This window comes from Notolepis coatsorum, assembly GCF_963971535.1.
Source record: "Notolepis coatsorum genome assembly, chromosome: 4".
Classification (NCBI taxonomy): domain Eukaryota; kingdom Metazoa; phylum Chordata; class Actinopteri; order Aulopiformes; family Paralepididae; genus Notolepis; species Notolepis coatsorum.
The window spans coordinates 199,661,548-199,680,395 of record NC_140168.1 but is presented as its reverse complement, the minus strand read 5'-3'; positions in this window follow the sequence as shown (position 1 = coordinate 199,680,395).

Below are 18,848 nucleotides of genomic sequence, written 5' to 3'. Positions count from 1 at the left end.
AGAGAACACAGTTTTTGCAATGGTAGTATACCGAAAAGGCACCTTACAGTCCCCTCTACTGATGGCCCTGGTGGTAATGCCAGTGTTTGCTTTCTGTTGGATGAACTCATTCAATGGGGGAGGGGCAAGTCCATGCAGAACCTTGTACATGAAGCAAGTATATTTGAAAACTTAGCATGTTATGTTTTTCTAAAACATTACAGTGATGAAATTAAATTGGTTTCCTATCAAATACTTTTATGGCTTTTTTTTAGAGTAATTATATTGGTGTAAGAGTAGTGACATATAAAAGAGACCAGTTGATAAAACAGTAGGCCTACTCGATGTGTGATAAAATCATTGAACGCAGAAACATCCTTGCAGCATTAACGTTAGGTTATGGCTATAACCAAGTTCTGTTAGTTAGGGGCGACGCTTGGCATCACCTTACTGCACTATCTCGCATATGTGCACGCGCACTGAATAAAGACCACAATGTACCTTTAATCCCAATATTCGTCTGACCACACCCCTCATCAGCTTACCTTCATAAGCAGGTGTGTGGTCACCTGCTCTCCTCCTTCCCAAGCTTTCACCACAAAGGTCAAGGGCTGCAGCGGCCGTCTGATGCCAAGCGTCGCCCCTAACTAACAGAACTTGGTTATAGCCATAACCTAACGTTCTGTTTCGTTAAGGGGCTCAGCTTGGCATCACCTTACTGCACAAGGGGAGGCCAAGCGGAGCCGCTGGCTGACAAATACACCCCGCTGACAGCCCCCCAAAACCATCAGAACAGGGAGGGCCGAGCCCCCCCGACCCCCCCTAATGGAGGGTATCCCCCCTATTAGGGGCTTCACGGGAAGGCGACGGACCCGACCGTGCGAAGAGGCACTCAAGCAACTCAACGCACAGGGTGAGCAGACCGTGGCTTGACCCCACGACTACACACACGCACAACCCGCATGCCACCCGGCAGTGGCGGCCGGTGGGTTTCGCCACTAGGGGGCGCTATACCAAACATATACCAAACATGTACAGTACAGTACCACGCAACACTCATTGCCAGACGTGAGCGATTCGACTCACGCTCACGGCAATGAATCGGCTCTTATGAACGAGTCGCTCAGCTGTTACTACAACAACACACAACCAGTCAAATAAAGTATAGTCTAGACTCTAATTCACAACTTGAAACACAATATATAAATAGAAAAGTTAGAAACAAAACTCGCCCGTCTACAAACACAGGCAGATCTCTCCCTCTCTCCTTCTCTCTCTCACACACAGCGCGACGTGGAATCGATTCGTTACACAATCAGACCTATTATATACCAAGAATAACTTCAGTATGAGTACAGGGCTGTACACATATTTTGCATATTGTTAAACGAGCCAAGGCTAGCTATTAAACTATCGATATGAATCGAAAATCTGGGACCCTGATGTAAACAAGACAAACGTCTTTCTCTGGTCTGCATCCCCTTAACAATTGTGTGTATTGAGCCGTACTGTATTGTACCCATTCTGCAATCTGTTAATAAAGTTCTCATTCATTCATTCATTCATTCAAACATAGACGATATTGAACAAGCCATAATCCACGTATTTTCAATCCGAGAGAGCTGCAGTAGTTAAATCAATGAGCCATCGAGATAGTCAGTGTGGTAAGTAACGTTATTATTGCATCCAAGATTGATACAGATACAGAGAGAGAGAGAGAGAGAGAGAGAGAGAGAGAGAGACTCACTGTTTAGTTGAACGTCCAGGGCCAAGTTAGCAGTTAGCCAAGTGTTAGCTCAGCTGAGCTCGTTGCCACAACACTCAACAAGTACACCTTTGTCCATTTCCGCTCGAACAGACTGCAAAACTACCTGGCGTTCTATCGCCATGCTCTAAGACAAACTCTAACCTTAACCAACTTTGAAAGAGTGCCTAAGCTTAAGAACTTGCAGTCACGGCACGGCAAACAGCTGCATGCATCTCACAACAACACAACTATCTCAACCAAGCTAGAAGCTAGAAATTGGATTCGGCCAATCAGATATCGTCTCTGTGAAATTCTGCCATGGAAAGAAATACTGGCGTCGGCCAATCAGAGAGCGTCTCCGCGAAATGCGGCTATGGAAAATCCTTCACGGAAGTTCACGCTGCTGGCTAGACCGCTTCAAATCGCGCTCGGATTCCAACATAATAGTCATATTTCAACGCACAACGGCGTATGCACTGATTGGCTGTGACGGAGACAGCGATCAAACTGTGACGCGCACGCAGAGCGCTATCGCGTATTGCCCCCGAGAAATACGAAAAAATAAAAAAAATAAAAAAAACGTGATGTCACTTCCTGCTCTGGAAAACGGTGTTTTTTTTATTTAGATAATAACGTTATATTGTGCATTGGAAATACAAACATACTTAAAATGAGTAAATATTATTAATTTTAAACATGTTTATATTATTTATAGGGCTATAAAACACAAAAACGAAAAAGTTTTATTCTCTTCTTCTCTGATTTAACAGCAGCTGGCCAGCAGGTGGGTCGGCGCCCTAGCGCCCCTAGTGGTAGAGCCGCCACTGCCACCCGGGAACGAACGGAGGAACAACCTCGTTACTGCCCCCAGAATCACGGGGGTCAAGGGCAAAACCAAACCCTGTGGCAAGGCCGTAGCAGCGGAGCACGAAGGAAGACCCAGACCCACCAAAAGGACTGGACTCCCTAGAATGGGGGCCCGGAGAAGTCCATGATGCCAGCATCAAGACCCCACCAGGTGGGCACGTAGTGCCCCGCCCCCCACATCGCCAGCGTATTCGGACAAAGGCCCCTCAGTTACTGCACCTGGTATTCCCAGGCGGAATCCCATCCAAGTACTAACCAGGCCAGAACCTGCTTAGCTTCCGAGATCGGGCGTGTTCAGGTCGATATGGCCGTAAGCCGAGCGGGCCCTGTCCCCCCAAAAGTACACCGCCTGGCACACTGACCCTGCAGAACAGTCAGTCAGCATGGCCGTAAGCACACAAAAAGGTTAACCAACGGAAGCAGGCAGCGCACCGGGGAAAGACCAGGCAACAGGCTGTTAACCCTAGCCTGGAGACTGCGGACGAGACAGGCGCCAGAGGGGACAGCTGAACACAGCCGCACCGGCGGAAGGAGCGTAAGCTGGCGGTGTTGCATGACCAAGCCTCCATTTAAAAAACCCCACCCAGAGGGGTCGAGGCAGAGAAGGCTGACACGATTGGCAGACGTCATGAACGTGCAGGGGCACCCTCAGCCGGTGAACCCGGGAGTTGACACTGCTCCAACACACCAGGGAACCAACCACCTTGGTGTTACCCAATGCGGTGGTTGTTCCTATAACCCCTCAAGAAAAAACTCCAAAACACACCTGCGGGTATACACCGGCTATACCGCAGTACAAGTGTTTCAGTTTTCAAAAAAGGGTTAACCCAGGCCTACGGCTCGCAAACATCACTTCGGACCGGGCCTGGCGATACGGGAAGCACAGGGTCACCAGAGGAGGTCAAAAAACCACCCCCACAGGCCCCTCTTCGCCATGCGTGAGAGAGGAGCGAAAAACAATGGAGAACCAGCCCCTAAGCACACCGTACTTGGTATTCCCAGGCGGTCTCCCAAGCAAGTACTAACCAGGACCAACCTGTGTAGCGGCCGAGATCCGACGAGATCGAGCGTGTACAGAATGGCATGGCTGTAAGCCATTACGACAGTGCTGAGTAAAAACGTACCCAACCAGGGTCTCCATAGCGCTTAACCCTGTGACACCCAGACCGACCTGGCATTTTTCCCCCTGAAAAAAGCCCAAGTCCCTCAGGGTACCAGAACAGCAGATCTGCATCCCCGGCGGACAACGGGTTCAACTGATCTGGACCAGCGTGACCAGAACCAGTCCCGTGCCCTAACCACGCCGACATGCCTACTCTAGGAGAAGGGCAGATATGCGTGTTGATCTTAACATGAAAAGAAGGCGCCACCCAGATGTTCGGGCGAACCGCGCCTGGTGGCCCACCCCAAGGGCGTGAGACCCCTCTACATATGTTCAGATCCATTCCGTCATCATCCCCCAGACATGAACGAGAATCCGTCGAAAAACCAACCCAGGTCATGGGATTTGGTCGTCGGAAGAGGAAAAACCCCCATCTCAGTTGCTTTATAAAAACGCTGTTTCAACCATAAGCAACCAAGGCGTACCAGTCAATCGCCTGTTTACAGCGAGCTAGCACTATACGTGCGTCGGGACACACCCCCATCAATGAACAGGCTATTTAGACCTGTCATTGAATCCCCAAGGCGCCCAGGGGAACGACAAGAGGGGTGTGACACTCCCTAACTCCAACACTTCTGGAATAGAAAAGAAGGAAGCATCAACAGTATGTATCCCAGTCTACACAGCCGGGGTAAATTTGTTTCACATTTTTACATCCCACCACCCTCCCATAGGAAGGAGACGGGGATCCCCAGAGAGACTTCCCACGCGAGCTGTACAGATTGAAAAGAATATATTGCACCTTGAGCCATGTAAAAAATTGGTTTTAGGGCTCTCCGGGGAAGAGGCACTGAACCCATACACACTCAATAATCGAATTGAATCGAATACATATACAATAGAATAGGACCCTTCTAGAGGGTCCACTCACTTTGACAATCTAAGGAGGAAGGCTCTGTACTCTGATGGAGGCTCCCTCACATGGAAGAAGGAGTCCGAAATCACAGAAGGCCCGAATAGGCGCTTGGTGAGGAGGAGCCCTGACCACCCCCCCGAAACAGATCCATCACATGGACCTGAACAGCACACGGAAGTCCTACCAACAGAGATGCGCACGGTGACGTACTCTATGGCGGGGGAATTCCTGCGGTACACACGCCCAATATACCAGGCCGTGGGACCAGGAAACTCCCCCCCCCCCCCCCCCCCCCCCGTAACGTGCCGAACCGCCACGTGACGGGAACCTTGAAGGACAGGGGGTGTACCCCTGACCGACAGAAACAAGGGGGAGAGGAAAGGTTACCAGTTCACCCCTTTACGACCCCACACCCATGATACGATGTAATGACAAAAAGAGAAAATGACACAGTCATAGTCAGCTCTATGAAGCGTTTGACAGCTCCACACAGCGCATGAGCTAACCTGCTATCTGATTTTTACTAAGGAAAAACACAGAATAGAGAGGGCTCTAAGAGCCCCGGTCCAACATACACATGTGCTTCTGTGGCCAGTCCAACCCAGTTGTAGGTCACATGACACACACAACCCATCATCACCTACAAAAAATGGCAAAAAACACTCAACAGAGGAACGCCGTTTTTCACAATGAGAGAATACATCATTCTAAGCACACATGACAGCGACCAAACCATCTTTTCTTTTAGGAAAATAAAGTTTCTCCAGCTGATCTAGCACAACCTCAGCAATCAAGCTAAGAGTTACATCGCATCCCTACCACACAAAAGACACAATTAGTGCACAAACATGTCTGATAGGAGGATGAAAAAGTCCCCAGGGAACCGGGGGGAAAAACACAATCCTCTTATTTTACCCTCAATACGGCCAGTTAAAACAGGAAAACCTGTTAATATGTGAACACACTGTTCATTGTCATCACAGGCTGAGAAAAGAACATTCTTTTACTCACTTGTCACCAAGCATAGCTTCATAGGTTAGTTACCTTAGTTGTGAGTACACGGTACATATAAACACCATGTTGTTTCTCACACAACAACCAGATCATTACATCCCGATTTGCACGGAGAAGCTAACTGCCAGTGACAAAAACAGCTCACACATAACCTGCGCCGTATCCCAAATGCATTGCAGCAACACACGTTTTGGGAAAAACATCGTTATTCACAATACATTTAGAAAAGTAAAACCAGAAAACGTGTTATAAGGTCTGGTCAAACCTGTTCCTACCCGGAACGTAGATCAGCGAAGTGCAGTCACAGACACCGTAGGAACACAGCCGCTCCTGTGTTGTTCGAACTGGGCAGCGTCGCCGCTCCAACCCGCACTACAGTCCTTTGTTGATGCAACCTTGCCGTCCTGGCTCAGGGCAGGGTCGACGAACATCCCCTGTCAAGGATGACGTCGTAGTCAAGAGTGTAAAACATGTTAAAATCAAAGCACGTTCAACAGAATAGCATCAAGCTAACGGCCGCTCCAACCGTTCGGGCGCTAATGCTCCTGCTCGCGAGACGCCAAGCTAACTGCGCACGCGACCAGAAGCAAGCTCACAGCGGCGCGCGAGAAGCTAAAGCTACCCCGCGCCAGGCCATGGCCTATAGCAGCAAGCTAACGTTACCTAGCGATCACGCCATGCTAGCACCGCAGCTAACAGCTGACTGGCTAACAGTAGGCCCAACCTAAGCAGGCCATGCAGCGATCCAGCAGGTTAACGCAGCAGTTAACAGCTGACTGGCTAACCGCAAGCTATGAACATGTAAACAATGACATAACACTCACCCAGACAGGCCGCCGTTCTGAAACCTCTCCTCACTTTTTTAGAGAAAAGAGAAAACAAGATGTCAACACCGCTTCACAACGGTGATTTTACCAACACCCGACGGAATCAGCACAATACCAACTGGCCTGTGTAGCTGACTTTGAACATGAATCTGCCGCTATCGCACATCATGCACATATCCCCTCGTGAAGGAATACTCTCATTTGGATATGAAAGATGGGGCCTTAACACGGTGACAGAGAGAATCCACTCGTCCAAAACACACAGGGATCACCAGTGTTAATGGTCGCGGCCCACTAGTTAAAACTATAATGGTCTTCAGACCAAGGCCTTCTGTCGCCTAGGTGGCTGAACAAAGGACTCTAGCCTGGGGCCGGTGTCCATAAACATTGTCAAGTAGCCCCCATAGCACTAACAGACAAGTGGAGCCTGCCAGCAAAACACTACTCACCCAACCTGGAACGCACCGCTTCTCACAACAGCGGCATGTCCGACAGTTCAACTGTGGCCTGACAGGTTTCACCCCAACAAACACAGCAAGGAACTGCAGTTGAGAAGCATGCAGCGGCGTGCTCCCAATACGAAAACCGGTGGAGGATTTTTAGAATGATCAACATCTTCCAGACACTCCAGTACGAAGACAATATCGCCGTATTTTCTCGAAAATAGTGAGAGAGAAAATAAAGATATGATGTCAACGTATCCTTGTTTCCCAAAACTGTTCCTAATCCAATTTCTTCCATCATGGTGTCAAGTGTGGGGATCTACCGAGGCACTTATTCCTTGTGGTGAAAGCGAGAAGGAGGAGAGCAGGTGACCACACACCTGCTTATGAAGGTAAGCTGATGAGGGGTGTGGTCAGACGAATATTGGGATTAAAGGTACATTGTGGTCTTTATTCAGTGCGCGTGCACATATGCGAGATAGTGCAGTAAGATGATGCCAAGCTGAGCCCCTTAACGAAACAGAACTGGCAGGCAGGGCCTGATCTGCCTGAAGTTTTCGATGTTAAACTTGACTGTTTGTCACTTTCTTCACATGACTTTTTGAAGGTCAATGTAGAGTCCAATGTGACCCCAAGATACTTGAATTAATGTACAATGTCCAGCTCCGCCTCTCCCATAAACACATTAGAGTGAGTGATCTCTACTGGTGACTTTGTGAACATCATACACACTGTTTTCTTGGTGTTAAGTGAAAGACATGCTTTTGTTAGCCAGTCTTGAATGAGACATGAGACATCAGTGAATGAGATTCACGTTTCCTCCCAACCGCGAGTAGGCCTAGAAGCGCAGAAATGGAGAATGCAAAAAAAGAAAGGGTGGAGCTGAAAAAGCTAGAATAAAAAAACTAAAATTGCTAGTAAAAGACGCAGAACAATGTTCTAAAATTACAGACATGTTTACCCGCTGCTGCTGCTAATGATGATGAAGTTCAAGTGGAAGGAACCAACAGTAACATGACAGGTGCATGCAGTAGCCTAGTGCATATTCTACTGTTGGTGTCTGCCGGTTCATGAGGGCTAGCTAGCCTATACTAGCTCTTGCAGTGATTTCAGTCATTCTATTACAAGACAATGTGCTTTCCGTATTCCTGATTCCTTACAGCACGTGGACGTAAATAGTTGTGACTCGTGACGTTTTTTCTCTGACTAAAAGTTTAGTTAGCAATGTAGGACTAGTGCCCACCACAGCATCAGAAGCTAAAGTGCTAACCTAGAGAGCCAATCAGAACCTAGGACGGGCTGCAAATTAATCGGCTACTAATATTATAATAGTAAACACTAAAATAAAATACTATTATGTTCCCTTCCAAATGTTCATGTTGATATAATATTGGTAATCTAATTGATTGAATTGATTAGTTGCCATTTTACATGCTTAAATAAGATGTACCTTAGAATTCCCAACTGTTAGCCATGTTCTCGATCTGTATATGATTAGTGTTGTGAAGGATCAGATTAAACCGAATATATATATTTATTTATGGATATATATTTAATAGTATTTGTATATCGTTTGATATCCCTTGTATATTCCTTGTACATATACACTGAATATCCCTTTAGTCTACTAACAGCCCATAATAGTTTCATTCTCTCATTGGACAAGAACTTGGCGCCACCAGCCAAGCCCCTTGGTTCAAGTTCAATCGTGCCGACGAACATGTCGTTACTAGCCCGGTTCCGCGTAGGAATACGTCTGGCGAAATACGAATGGTACTATTTGTTCACAGCGCATATATATATGGCGCAAGTAAAGTAGAACTTTTTTAGTCCCTTAGCCCTTAGTTCTTTACCCTCCAACCTAGTGGCAAGACGTTAAGCCTCACCCACGATACACGTGTGGTGCAGTATGGTCAATTTGGCCTCAGAATGGCATTGAGACATCGTGTGGATTAATAGTTGAATTGTCATAGTTTGGCACTATACCGTCGAGTGGGACGTATTTCTATTAAGTTAATAATAGTCTATTATGTATGGTGCATCGTTCGGTTAGAGTTATAAAGTGAGCAGTACCCCCATCGTTTCCTCGCGTTATCTAGAGTCTTAACCAGGCTGGGCAGACCACGTGTGGTGCTTTCATCCGAGGAGTTCTGGGCCAGGACGAGTGGACCTGCACATTGGATTACCTTACCCGGGCGACGGCGAGCCCTACACGGCTTGGATTATCTACTTGCTTTGGGTGCTTTGATTTATGCCATGGATAACAGCCAACACTGGTGAGTGTTGGAACTACCCCCCGAGAGGAGTCCAGGTGAGACGGCGCTCTACCCCGAGTGAGGTCGCCTCACGTCTCTTCGTTGTGGACCGGCAGCTACCGTCTACAAGAGGGCCCAACTGTATTCATCTGTGGACCAAGGTTCTGTGGGCACCGTGTTCAGCACTCTGAATTCTCCCAAGAAATCGTTGGCCAGATGGGATATCGCCAGCGGCTCTCCTAACCCCCCCCCCCCCCCTACTGACTTACAACCAGCGGGACCCCCCTTTAGTGTATCCAGCTATAATCATTTAAGTACCATCGCTATAGTTCCCTAAAGAACCAGGTTGTATACTTGCTTCCTGCGTAACCAGAGATTGGACATTCAATGTTGATTTGCCTACGAATACTCATTTGCCTTACAAGTGCATTCAAATCATAAATGTCATTAAGTGAACGTTGTATATACCCTTTGCTATATATTAAATATTCGATTTATACATTTGTGTGGACTTGGTTTCATGGTGGGAAAGTGTTCATCATATCTACATCATGTACTGTGTGGCCAGTAGTTAAAGTACATAAAGCGGTAGTGGTTTAATGATACCATACTTATCAATACAGTCAGGGAATTGTACCCCTCAGTTACAATTGGTCCTTCGAGCCGGAGGGTAACTAGTGTAATATTAATATAGTGTTATTAATATTGAAATGGCCTATGATGAACACTCCACGAAACGGTCCTCCTAACGTAGAACGCCCGCGGCGCAGACGACAGACACCTCAGATTACGCTGTCAGTCAACTACCTAGCCTTCTACAGACGGTAAATGCGGTAAAAGTAGAAAGTAAAATTATGTCTGACCTTAACGACCAGGTTACCCCGACCACAGAGGCCCTAGTGGGTTCTAATGTAACTGACCAAGCTCACGGTGGGGACCAGGAGGGAGCTGACATGCCTTTACCCCCCGCCAATACCGAAGAAGTAGTCCCCGACCAGCCCCGGGAGGAAGACAACCCTACAGAGAGAGAACTCTGCACGGAACAAGATGAGGAGAGCGCCGAGGAGATAGAGCTCCAGGACTCCCCAACGAGTACAGCCAGGAGCGGCTCACCTCTACAACCGTCTTCCCCCAGCGAAGCGGAGAGGATGCTATCACAGGCGTTCCTCGTCAGCCTGACAGCCTCTACCGAACGCGATCGACTCCAGGGTGAACGCGATCGACTTCAGGGTGAACGCGATCGACTCCAGACACAGCAACGGAGCGAAGAATAGCGCATACGCCTAGAGATGAGACGCCTTCAGACGGAGGAGAATATGGCAAGAGACCGAGCAGACACCCAGCGTGCCGCTGCCGGTGCCCAAAGAGAAACAGAGCGCGACCTCGCTCTCATCCAGCGCGAAACAGAGCGCGACCTCGCTCTCATCCAGCGCGAAACCGAGCGCGACAGACTACAGGGCGAGCGCGACAGACTACAAGCGCAGCTAATGGAGCAGCTGATCACCAAGGCAACACCCTCTCCCTCCGCCAGGGGTTCAAGGAACTCGTCGAGACAACAGTCAAGGGCAGCGTCTCCTAACCGAGCAAGCGACCCTGAACATGACCAACAGACCAAGCCTATACCCCCCGCAGACCCCCTTCCCCGACCGGTCCAAGCGAGACCCAGCTACAAGGAAGGAGCGGCATACACTGCGGAGAAGCTAAATAAACGACTACAGGATCTAGAGGACCTGATAGAAGAAGAAGAGGGAGAGGAGGAGAACCAAGCCCGACGACAGCACAGTACTCCACCGGACCAGGAGGTCCAGTACAGCCCAGGCTATACCCCCGCGGCGCTGCGCTACAGACCCCCGACTCTATTCACGGGTGAGCATGACGCACGACCAGCCCCGAGGAATAGCACCTGGACCAGCGGGCCATGGTACCCTGCCGGTACCAGCCCACAGAGAGGCGCAAGAGGAGACTCGCCTAGGAGGCCTCTCCCCCAACGCTCGCCGATGTATCAGCCATCCACGGCGTCATACATTGGCACACCGACGTTTCCAGACTTCAACTATGAGAATCGAGCACAGTACACGGAGCTCCGGATGTGCTTAGAGACAATGATGGTGGATGTCGCTGATGAACGCCACAAGTATGCAATATTACTGAAGCACCTGAAAGTACCCCGAGCGCACAATATAGCGCTAGCCTATGCCACCTCTACGACCCCATACACCGCGGCTCTAGCAGCGCTGGACCAGAGATATGGACGTATATGGGATTACGTAATCCAAGAGATAAGGCATATCGACCGCCTACCCCCAGCAACAGACAATCGCTCATTAGACGACCTGTCTATAAAAGTGCAGTCCCTGGTAGGGATGCTGGGAGCGCAACGAGAAAAGGGTATGCACGAGCTATACGCCAACTCTAACGTCGAGAGGATTTTAGAGAAGCTGCCACCCGCCAGACAAGAGCGCTTCAGGCGGCAGAGAGACCACCGTGATCCTAACGGTCCCGAACCATCCCTCCTCGATCTAGCCGACTTCCTGGCGAGAGAAGTCAGCAGCTTACGACTGGATACGTTCGTGCGGAGCACACCAAGCTCCAGAGAGGGACCCAGGAGAATAAACGATGGAAGAAGATCGGTGACTGTCATGCACCAATCAGAATCAGTACCGAGCAGTAAGAACCACAGTACCCCCTCGAGAAAAGAGAAGTGGAAGATGGTGTGCCCGTACTGCGAGAAGGAACACTGGCTGTCACAATGTGACCTGTTCACAAAGATGAATGCAGAAGAAGTGAGTCAATGGATAAAGTCCAACAGGCGCTGTTACCGATGTGCGCGCAGTCACATGGCAGCCGAGTGCCGCCTAAAGAAGAGGTGCAGTCGGTGTGACGGAGCCCACCTAGATGTCCTACACGACAGTAACAGAAGAAAGCCTGCACCTGCACCATCGAGCAGCACAAAGGCAAGTGTCATGTACATTGACCCCGCCAGCAGCAGCGGCGCCCAAGTGCTCTTAAAGGTAGTCCGTGTAACATTGAGCTACCAAGATAAAGTCATGGACACTTACGCCGTCCTTGATGACGGGTCAGAGAAGACCCTTCTGCTCGCGTCCGCTGCGGCCCAGCTGGGACTGCGGGGGAGCGAGAACCAAATGACGATTCGGACAATAAGAAGAGATTTAAAGACGATAAAAGGCGAGAATGTCTCCTTCACTATCGCAGCAAGCGGGCAGCCAGAGCGACGGTATAGGATTACAAATGCTTTCACCAGCCAAGAAATAGGACTATCACAGTACACCTACCCCATCGCCAAGCTGATGGATAAATATGTGCACCTGCGTCAACTACCTATCCCGCTCATAGACGGCGCCACCCCGACCCTGCTGATAGGCTCCGACCATGCAGACCTCATAGTCCCGATAGATCGGGTCCATACAGGACCCAGAGGCTGTCCTGCAGCAGTCGAGACCCGCCTAGGATGGACACTACAAGGCCCCCTCGCTAAATCTCTCAACCGAACAGCAGCCACTAGCTGCCTCCACTCCAGAGTGACAGAAGAAGACACCACTCTCCTGCAGCATGTCGAGAGGCTATGGACACTAGAGACAATGCCCTTTAAGAACGAAAAGAAAGACATTCGTTCTAAAGAAGACATTTACGCCATAAACCTCCTCAAGCAAGGGACAAAGAGAGTCACAGTCGGCGGAGTGATGAGATACGCAACTCCACTCCTGAGGCGAGAGGGAATGCCCACCTTTCACGCCACGAAAGAAGCTACGGAGCGGTATCTATTGAACACAGAGCGGCGCCTAGCCAAAGACCCCGCTCAAGAGAGTGTGTACCGCGCTGAGATTGAGAAGCTAATCACAGCGAGACACGTAATGAAGATTGACATTAAAGAGGCCGATCAGACGACCGAATCATGGTACGTGCCGCACCACAAGGTCCACCACAACGGCAAGGATCGCATTGTGTTTAACTGCAGCTACCAGATCGGATCCCAAAATCTGAATAAAGAGCTCTTGCCCGGCCCCACACTCGGCCCCTCTCTACTAGGCGTGCTACTACGCTTCCGCCAGGACAAGGTGGCTATCAGCGGGGATATCAAAGGGATGTTCCTGCAGGTGAGACTAGTGGAGGAGGATAAGCCCCTACTGCGGTTCCTATGGAGAGAGAGGACCGGAGATGAGCACCCAGCCATCTACCAATGGGAAGTCCTCCCCTTCGGAACCACATGCAGCCCGTGCTGTGCTACATTTGCACTACAGAAACACGTCGCAGAGGACCCAGCAGCAGATGAAGAGGTCCGACACAGTGTGAAGAACAGTTTCTACGTGGACAACTGTTTACAAAGCGTTTCGACTCAAGAAGAAGCCGAGGTTCTCCTACTCAAGCTACGCGCCTCTCTGATCAAAGGCGGCTTTGATCTCAGGCAGTGGGCCAGCAGCGACCCGCACGTATTGCGCAGCCTCTCCCGCGCGGACAAGGCTGCCAGCAGCGAGACCTGGATGGCGACCATCCCAGGAGAAGCCCAAGAAATGACACTAGGATTAGTCTGGCGCTTCAAAACAGACTCGCTCCACTATAGACACAAACCCCTGACCACGGAGCAGGGAAGGTCGACGGCGATACCGACCACCAGACGGAGTGTGTACAGAACACTCGCCAGACAATATGACCCGTTGGGATGTATTCTACCTTACACCACCAGGGCAAAGATGATTGTACGAGCACTATGGGACAAGGACCAGGGCTGGGACGACCCAATACCCGCACCCCTTGCCTCCACATGGAGAGAGTGGGAGACGGAACTCCGCTCACTCCCAGGCGTCAATATACGCCGCAGCTACTTCCCACCCACAGTGAGGCCAGAGACATGCAAGATGGATCTACACGTCTTCAGCGACGCCTCCGAAGTAGCCTATGGATCAGTGGCCTACTTGCGTGCCCAAGAGAAGGGAGGAGAGATACACACCGCTTTCATCCTGGCTCGCTCAAGAATAGCCCCACGAAAGCAACAATCTATCCCGCGTCTAGAGCTCTGCGCAGCCCTAGCAGGAGCGCATCTAGCCACGTTAATCCAACGTGAACTCACCATTCCGGTGCACAGAACAATCTTGTGGTCAGATTCCACGACAGTACTCACATGGATCAAGTCTGATTCATGCAGATACAAAATCTTCGTGGGAGTCAGAGTCACCGAGATTCAAGAGTTAACAGAAGCAGCGAGCTGGCGGTATGTGGACACCAAACACAACCCAGCTGACGTCATCACCCGGGGAATGTCCCTAGATGACCTCACCCGTCGCAACATCTACAGTGACGGACCAGAGTTCCTCAAGCTCCCGGAAGGAGAGTGGCCTACGCCCACCCCACGGGAAGCGAGTAAAGTGGAGGCTGAGAACAAGAAACCTATGTTCTGTGGACTGAGCACAGTCGCCTCCACAGACCCCAACATAGATGATTGCATTACCCTACAGAGTGCGCAGCTAAAGACATTCCTGTGGCACCACCCAGAGATTCAGCCCACTGCCGACATTTCAGCAGCTGACTACGAAGAAGCAGAACTTCTTCTACTACAACGAGCCCAGAGAGACTCGTTCCCCGACGAGCTATTCTGTCTACAGGGAGGAAATCCCGTCCCATCAGACAGCAGATTGCTCCACCTGGCACCCGAGAGCGACGCCCATAATCTCATCAGAGTGGGTGGTCGTCTGCGGAGAGCCCCCGATCTACCGGATGACGTTAAGTACCCGATAGTCTTGAACAGCCGACACAAGGTCACAGAGCTGATCATAAAGAAATACGACGAGGATGTGCACCACGCAGGAGCAGAGAGAGTCTTCGCGGAGATCAGACGTCGCTATTGGATACTTCAAGGGAGAGAAGCAGTGCGACGCTTCCAGCGAACCTGTCTAGACTGCCGAAAGTGGCGCGCGCAGCCCAGCATACCCCGGATGGCTGACCTACCTCCCTGTCGCCTCCGACTCGGCGACAAGCCATTCCACTCCACAGGCATGGACTGTTTTGGCCCGTTGTATATAAAGAAAGGAAGAGGAACCGAGAAGCGGTGGGGTATTGTATTTAAATGCATGACCACCAGAGCGATACATATCGAACTCCTTCCAACCATGAGCACAGACTCATTCCTTATGGCCTTCCGAAGATTCACATCACGGAAAGGAAAACCGTCTACATTGTTGTCTGATCACGGGACAAACTTCAAAGGCGGAGAAAGAGAGCTGAGAGAGAGCTTCCAAGCTATGGGCCCAGAACTTAAGACCCAGCTCGCTCCATCCCAGATTGACTTCCAGTTTAATCCCCCGAACGCACCCCACTTCGGTGGAACCTGGGAACGAGAAGTACGTTCTATAAAGACAGCCCTGTACGCCGTGCTTGGGGCCCAGACTGTAGCGGAAGAAGTCCTAATGACAGTCCTCACGGAGATCGAGGGAGTATTGAACTCCAAGCCCCCCGGCTACGTCTCCAGTGATATAGCAGATGTCGACCCAGTCACCCCCAACACACTCTTGATGGGGCGGCTGGACCCCGCGCTACCCCAGACAATGTACAGGCCTGAAGAAGCGAACGGCCGAAGAATGTGGAGGTACAGTCAAGTACTAGCTGACAAGTTTTGGAACAGCTTTCTACTCCACTACCTACCGTCTCTACAGACCCGCCAGAAGTGGGTAAAAGAGAGAGACAATTTGACAGAAGGAACAGTCGTCATGATTATCGACCAGTCACTACCCAGAGCTATGTGGCCGGCTGGCCGCGTAAGCAAAGTGATCACCGGTGCCGATGGCAAGGTCCGAGCAGCTGAGGTGCTCGTCCAAGGGCGAACTTACACACGACCCGTGGCGAGGCTAATAGAACTGCCTAGACTCCCAGACACTATCGATGACGACCATGACCCCACGACTTTGTGAGTTGACTGACCCTTACAGCGGACCTTGAGTGGTAGACAGTGCGGTTAATCTGTCTCTGCTTAGCTAATTAGGTGGGACTAATTAGGGGGCGGCTGTTGTGAAGGATCAGATTAAACCGAATATATATATTTATTTATGGATATATATTTAATAGTATTTGTATATTGTTTGATATCCCTTGTATATTCCTTGTACATATACACTGAATATCCCTTTAGTCTACTAACAGCCCATAATAGTTTCATTCTCTCATTGGACAAGAACTTGGCGCCAGCAGCCAAGCCCCTTGGTTCAAGTTCAATCGTGCCGACGAACATGTCGTTACTAGCCCGGTTCCGCGTAGGAATACGTCTGGCGAAATACGAATGGTACTATTTGTTCACAGCGCATATATATATGGCGCAAGTAAAGTAGAACTTTTTTAGTCCCTTAGCCCTTAGTTCTTTACCCTCCAACCTAGTGGCAAGACGTTAAGCCTCACCCACGATACACGTGTGGTGCAGTATGGTCAATTTGGCCTCAGAATGGCATTGAGACATCGTGTGGATTAATAGTTGAATTGTCATAGTTTGGCACTATACCGTCGAGTGGGACGTATTTCTATTAAGTTAATAATAGTCTATTATGTATGGTGCATCGTTCGGTTAGAGTTATAAAGTGAGCAGTACCCCCATTGTTTCCTCGCGTTATCTAGAGTCTTAACCAGGCTGGGCAGACCACGTGTGGTGCTTTCATCCGAGGAGTTCTGGGCCAGGACGAGTGGACCTGCACATTGGATTACCTTACCCGGGCGACGGCGAGCCCTACACGGCTTGGATTATCTACTTGCTTTGGGTGCTTTGATTTATGCCATGGATAACAGCCAACACTGGTGAGTGTTGGAACTACCCCCCGAGAGGAGTCCAGGTGAGACGGCGCTCTACCCCGAGTGAGGTCGCCTCACGTCTCTTCGTTGTGGACCGGCAGCTACCGTCTACAAGAGGGCCCAACTGTATTCATCTGTGGACCAAGGTTCTGTGGGCACCGTGTTCAGCACTCTGAATTCTCCCAAGAAATCGTTGGCCAGATGGGATATCGCCAGCGGCTCTCCTAACCCCCCCCCCCCCCTACTGACTTACAACCAGCGGGACCCCCCTTTAGTGTATCCAGCTATAATCATTTAAGTACCATCGCTATAGTTCCCTAAAGAACCAGGTTGTATACTTGCTTCCTGCGTAACCAGAGATTGGACATTCAATGTTGATTTGCCTACGAATACTCATTTGCCTTACAAGTGCATTCAAATCATAAATGTCATTAAGTGAACGTTGTATATACCCTTTGCTATATATTAAATATTCGATTTATACATTTGTGTGGACTTGGTTTCATGGTGGGAAAGTGTTCATCATATCTACATCATGTACTGTGTGGCCAGTAGTTAAAGTACATAAAGCGGTAGTGGTTTAATGATACCATATTTATCAATACAGTCAGGGAATTGTACCCCTCAGTTACAATTAGTCTCATCTACATGTTTGTAAATAACCACAGCTAACTAGCTTAAGCTAACAACTAGGTCAACTACTACCCCGTAGTTAAACATATGTGATTGCATATAACAGCTAACTGCTACAGCTAAGTTGGTAGTTAGCCTATTCCATTAATGTTGAATGTATTTATGAAGGTTGTTGATGGTGGTTGGCGCTGATTAGCAGACATGATTCCGTCAGTCTGCCACAGGGCAGCTGTGTTTGCTGATGCTGCTCACAACCACCAGTAGTGTATGACTGTGTGAGTGTGAATGCTTGATGGTTTCTGTGAAGCGCTTTGTGGAACAATGCTGATATACAGTTAAGAATGAGTAATTCGCTTTTGGTTTTTAAGAAAAATTTGTAAAGCTATTTTTGAAAACTACAGGGGTGAATAATACTGTTTTCTTTTGCTATTTTCTTTTAGAATACTGTTTTGGAGTCTTAATTTTTTTAATTTTTTTTTTTTTATCCACTTTTTCTCCCATTTTCTACATTTTCTCCCATCCCAATTTCGTATCATCCAATTCAACCCTCCCCTGTCACGAACGCTGTTTCTTGCCTCCCACAAGCCGGCTGCAATGTGGACTAAGTCATACATAGCACAAGTCCCCTCCGGTACTTGAGGTAACAGCAGTCGCATCTTTTCACCTGCGCAGCTCGATCTCTCAGTGGCGAGGAGTAACGCGTGGGAGGCTCACGCTGCCCCCGACACTTCCTGATTCTACTGCGCAGGCACACCAACCGACCTGTAGGAGTCGCTGTCCACAACGCCCAATCCCCACCCATCAGTTTCCTACCCCCTAATACGGCCAATGTGTATTAGTATGAACGACCAGCTAAACTGAAAGCAATGTGGAGCGCTGGGCTCGAACAGGCGAGCCCAGCGTCTCCAGTATTTGTGGCGAGCGCCTTGCCCACTACGCCACGTAGCCGCCAATTTTTTAAATTTTTGTTAAGAATATAGGACAGGCATATATAAGCATTATGCTTCAGTCTGTACATTTTCAGTCACTGTAAAATCAAATATTGTTAAATGATGGGGTATATTGTATTGTGTGAGATGATGACTGAATAAACTACTACTACTACTACTACTACTACTACTACTACTACTTTGGGTGTTTTCAAAAGGCTAAAAAACGCTGTATGAATTCAAGCCATTATTATTGATTGCTGATGTTCTTCTTATGCAGTTGACTCTGAGGAAAGAGAGAGCGCCCAATCCAGCACAGCTGACCCTGAGGAAAGAGAGAGCGCCCAATCC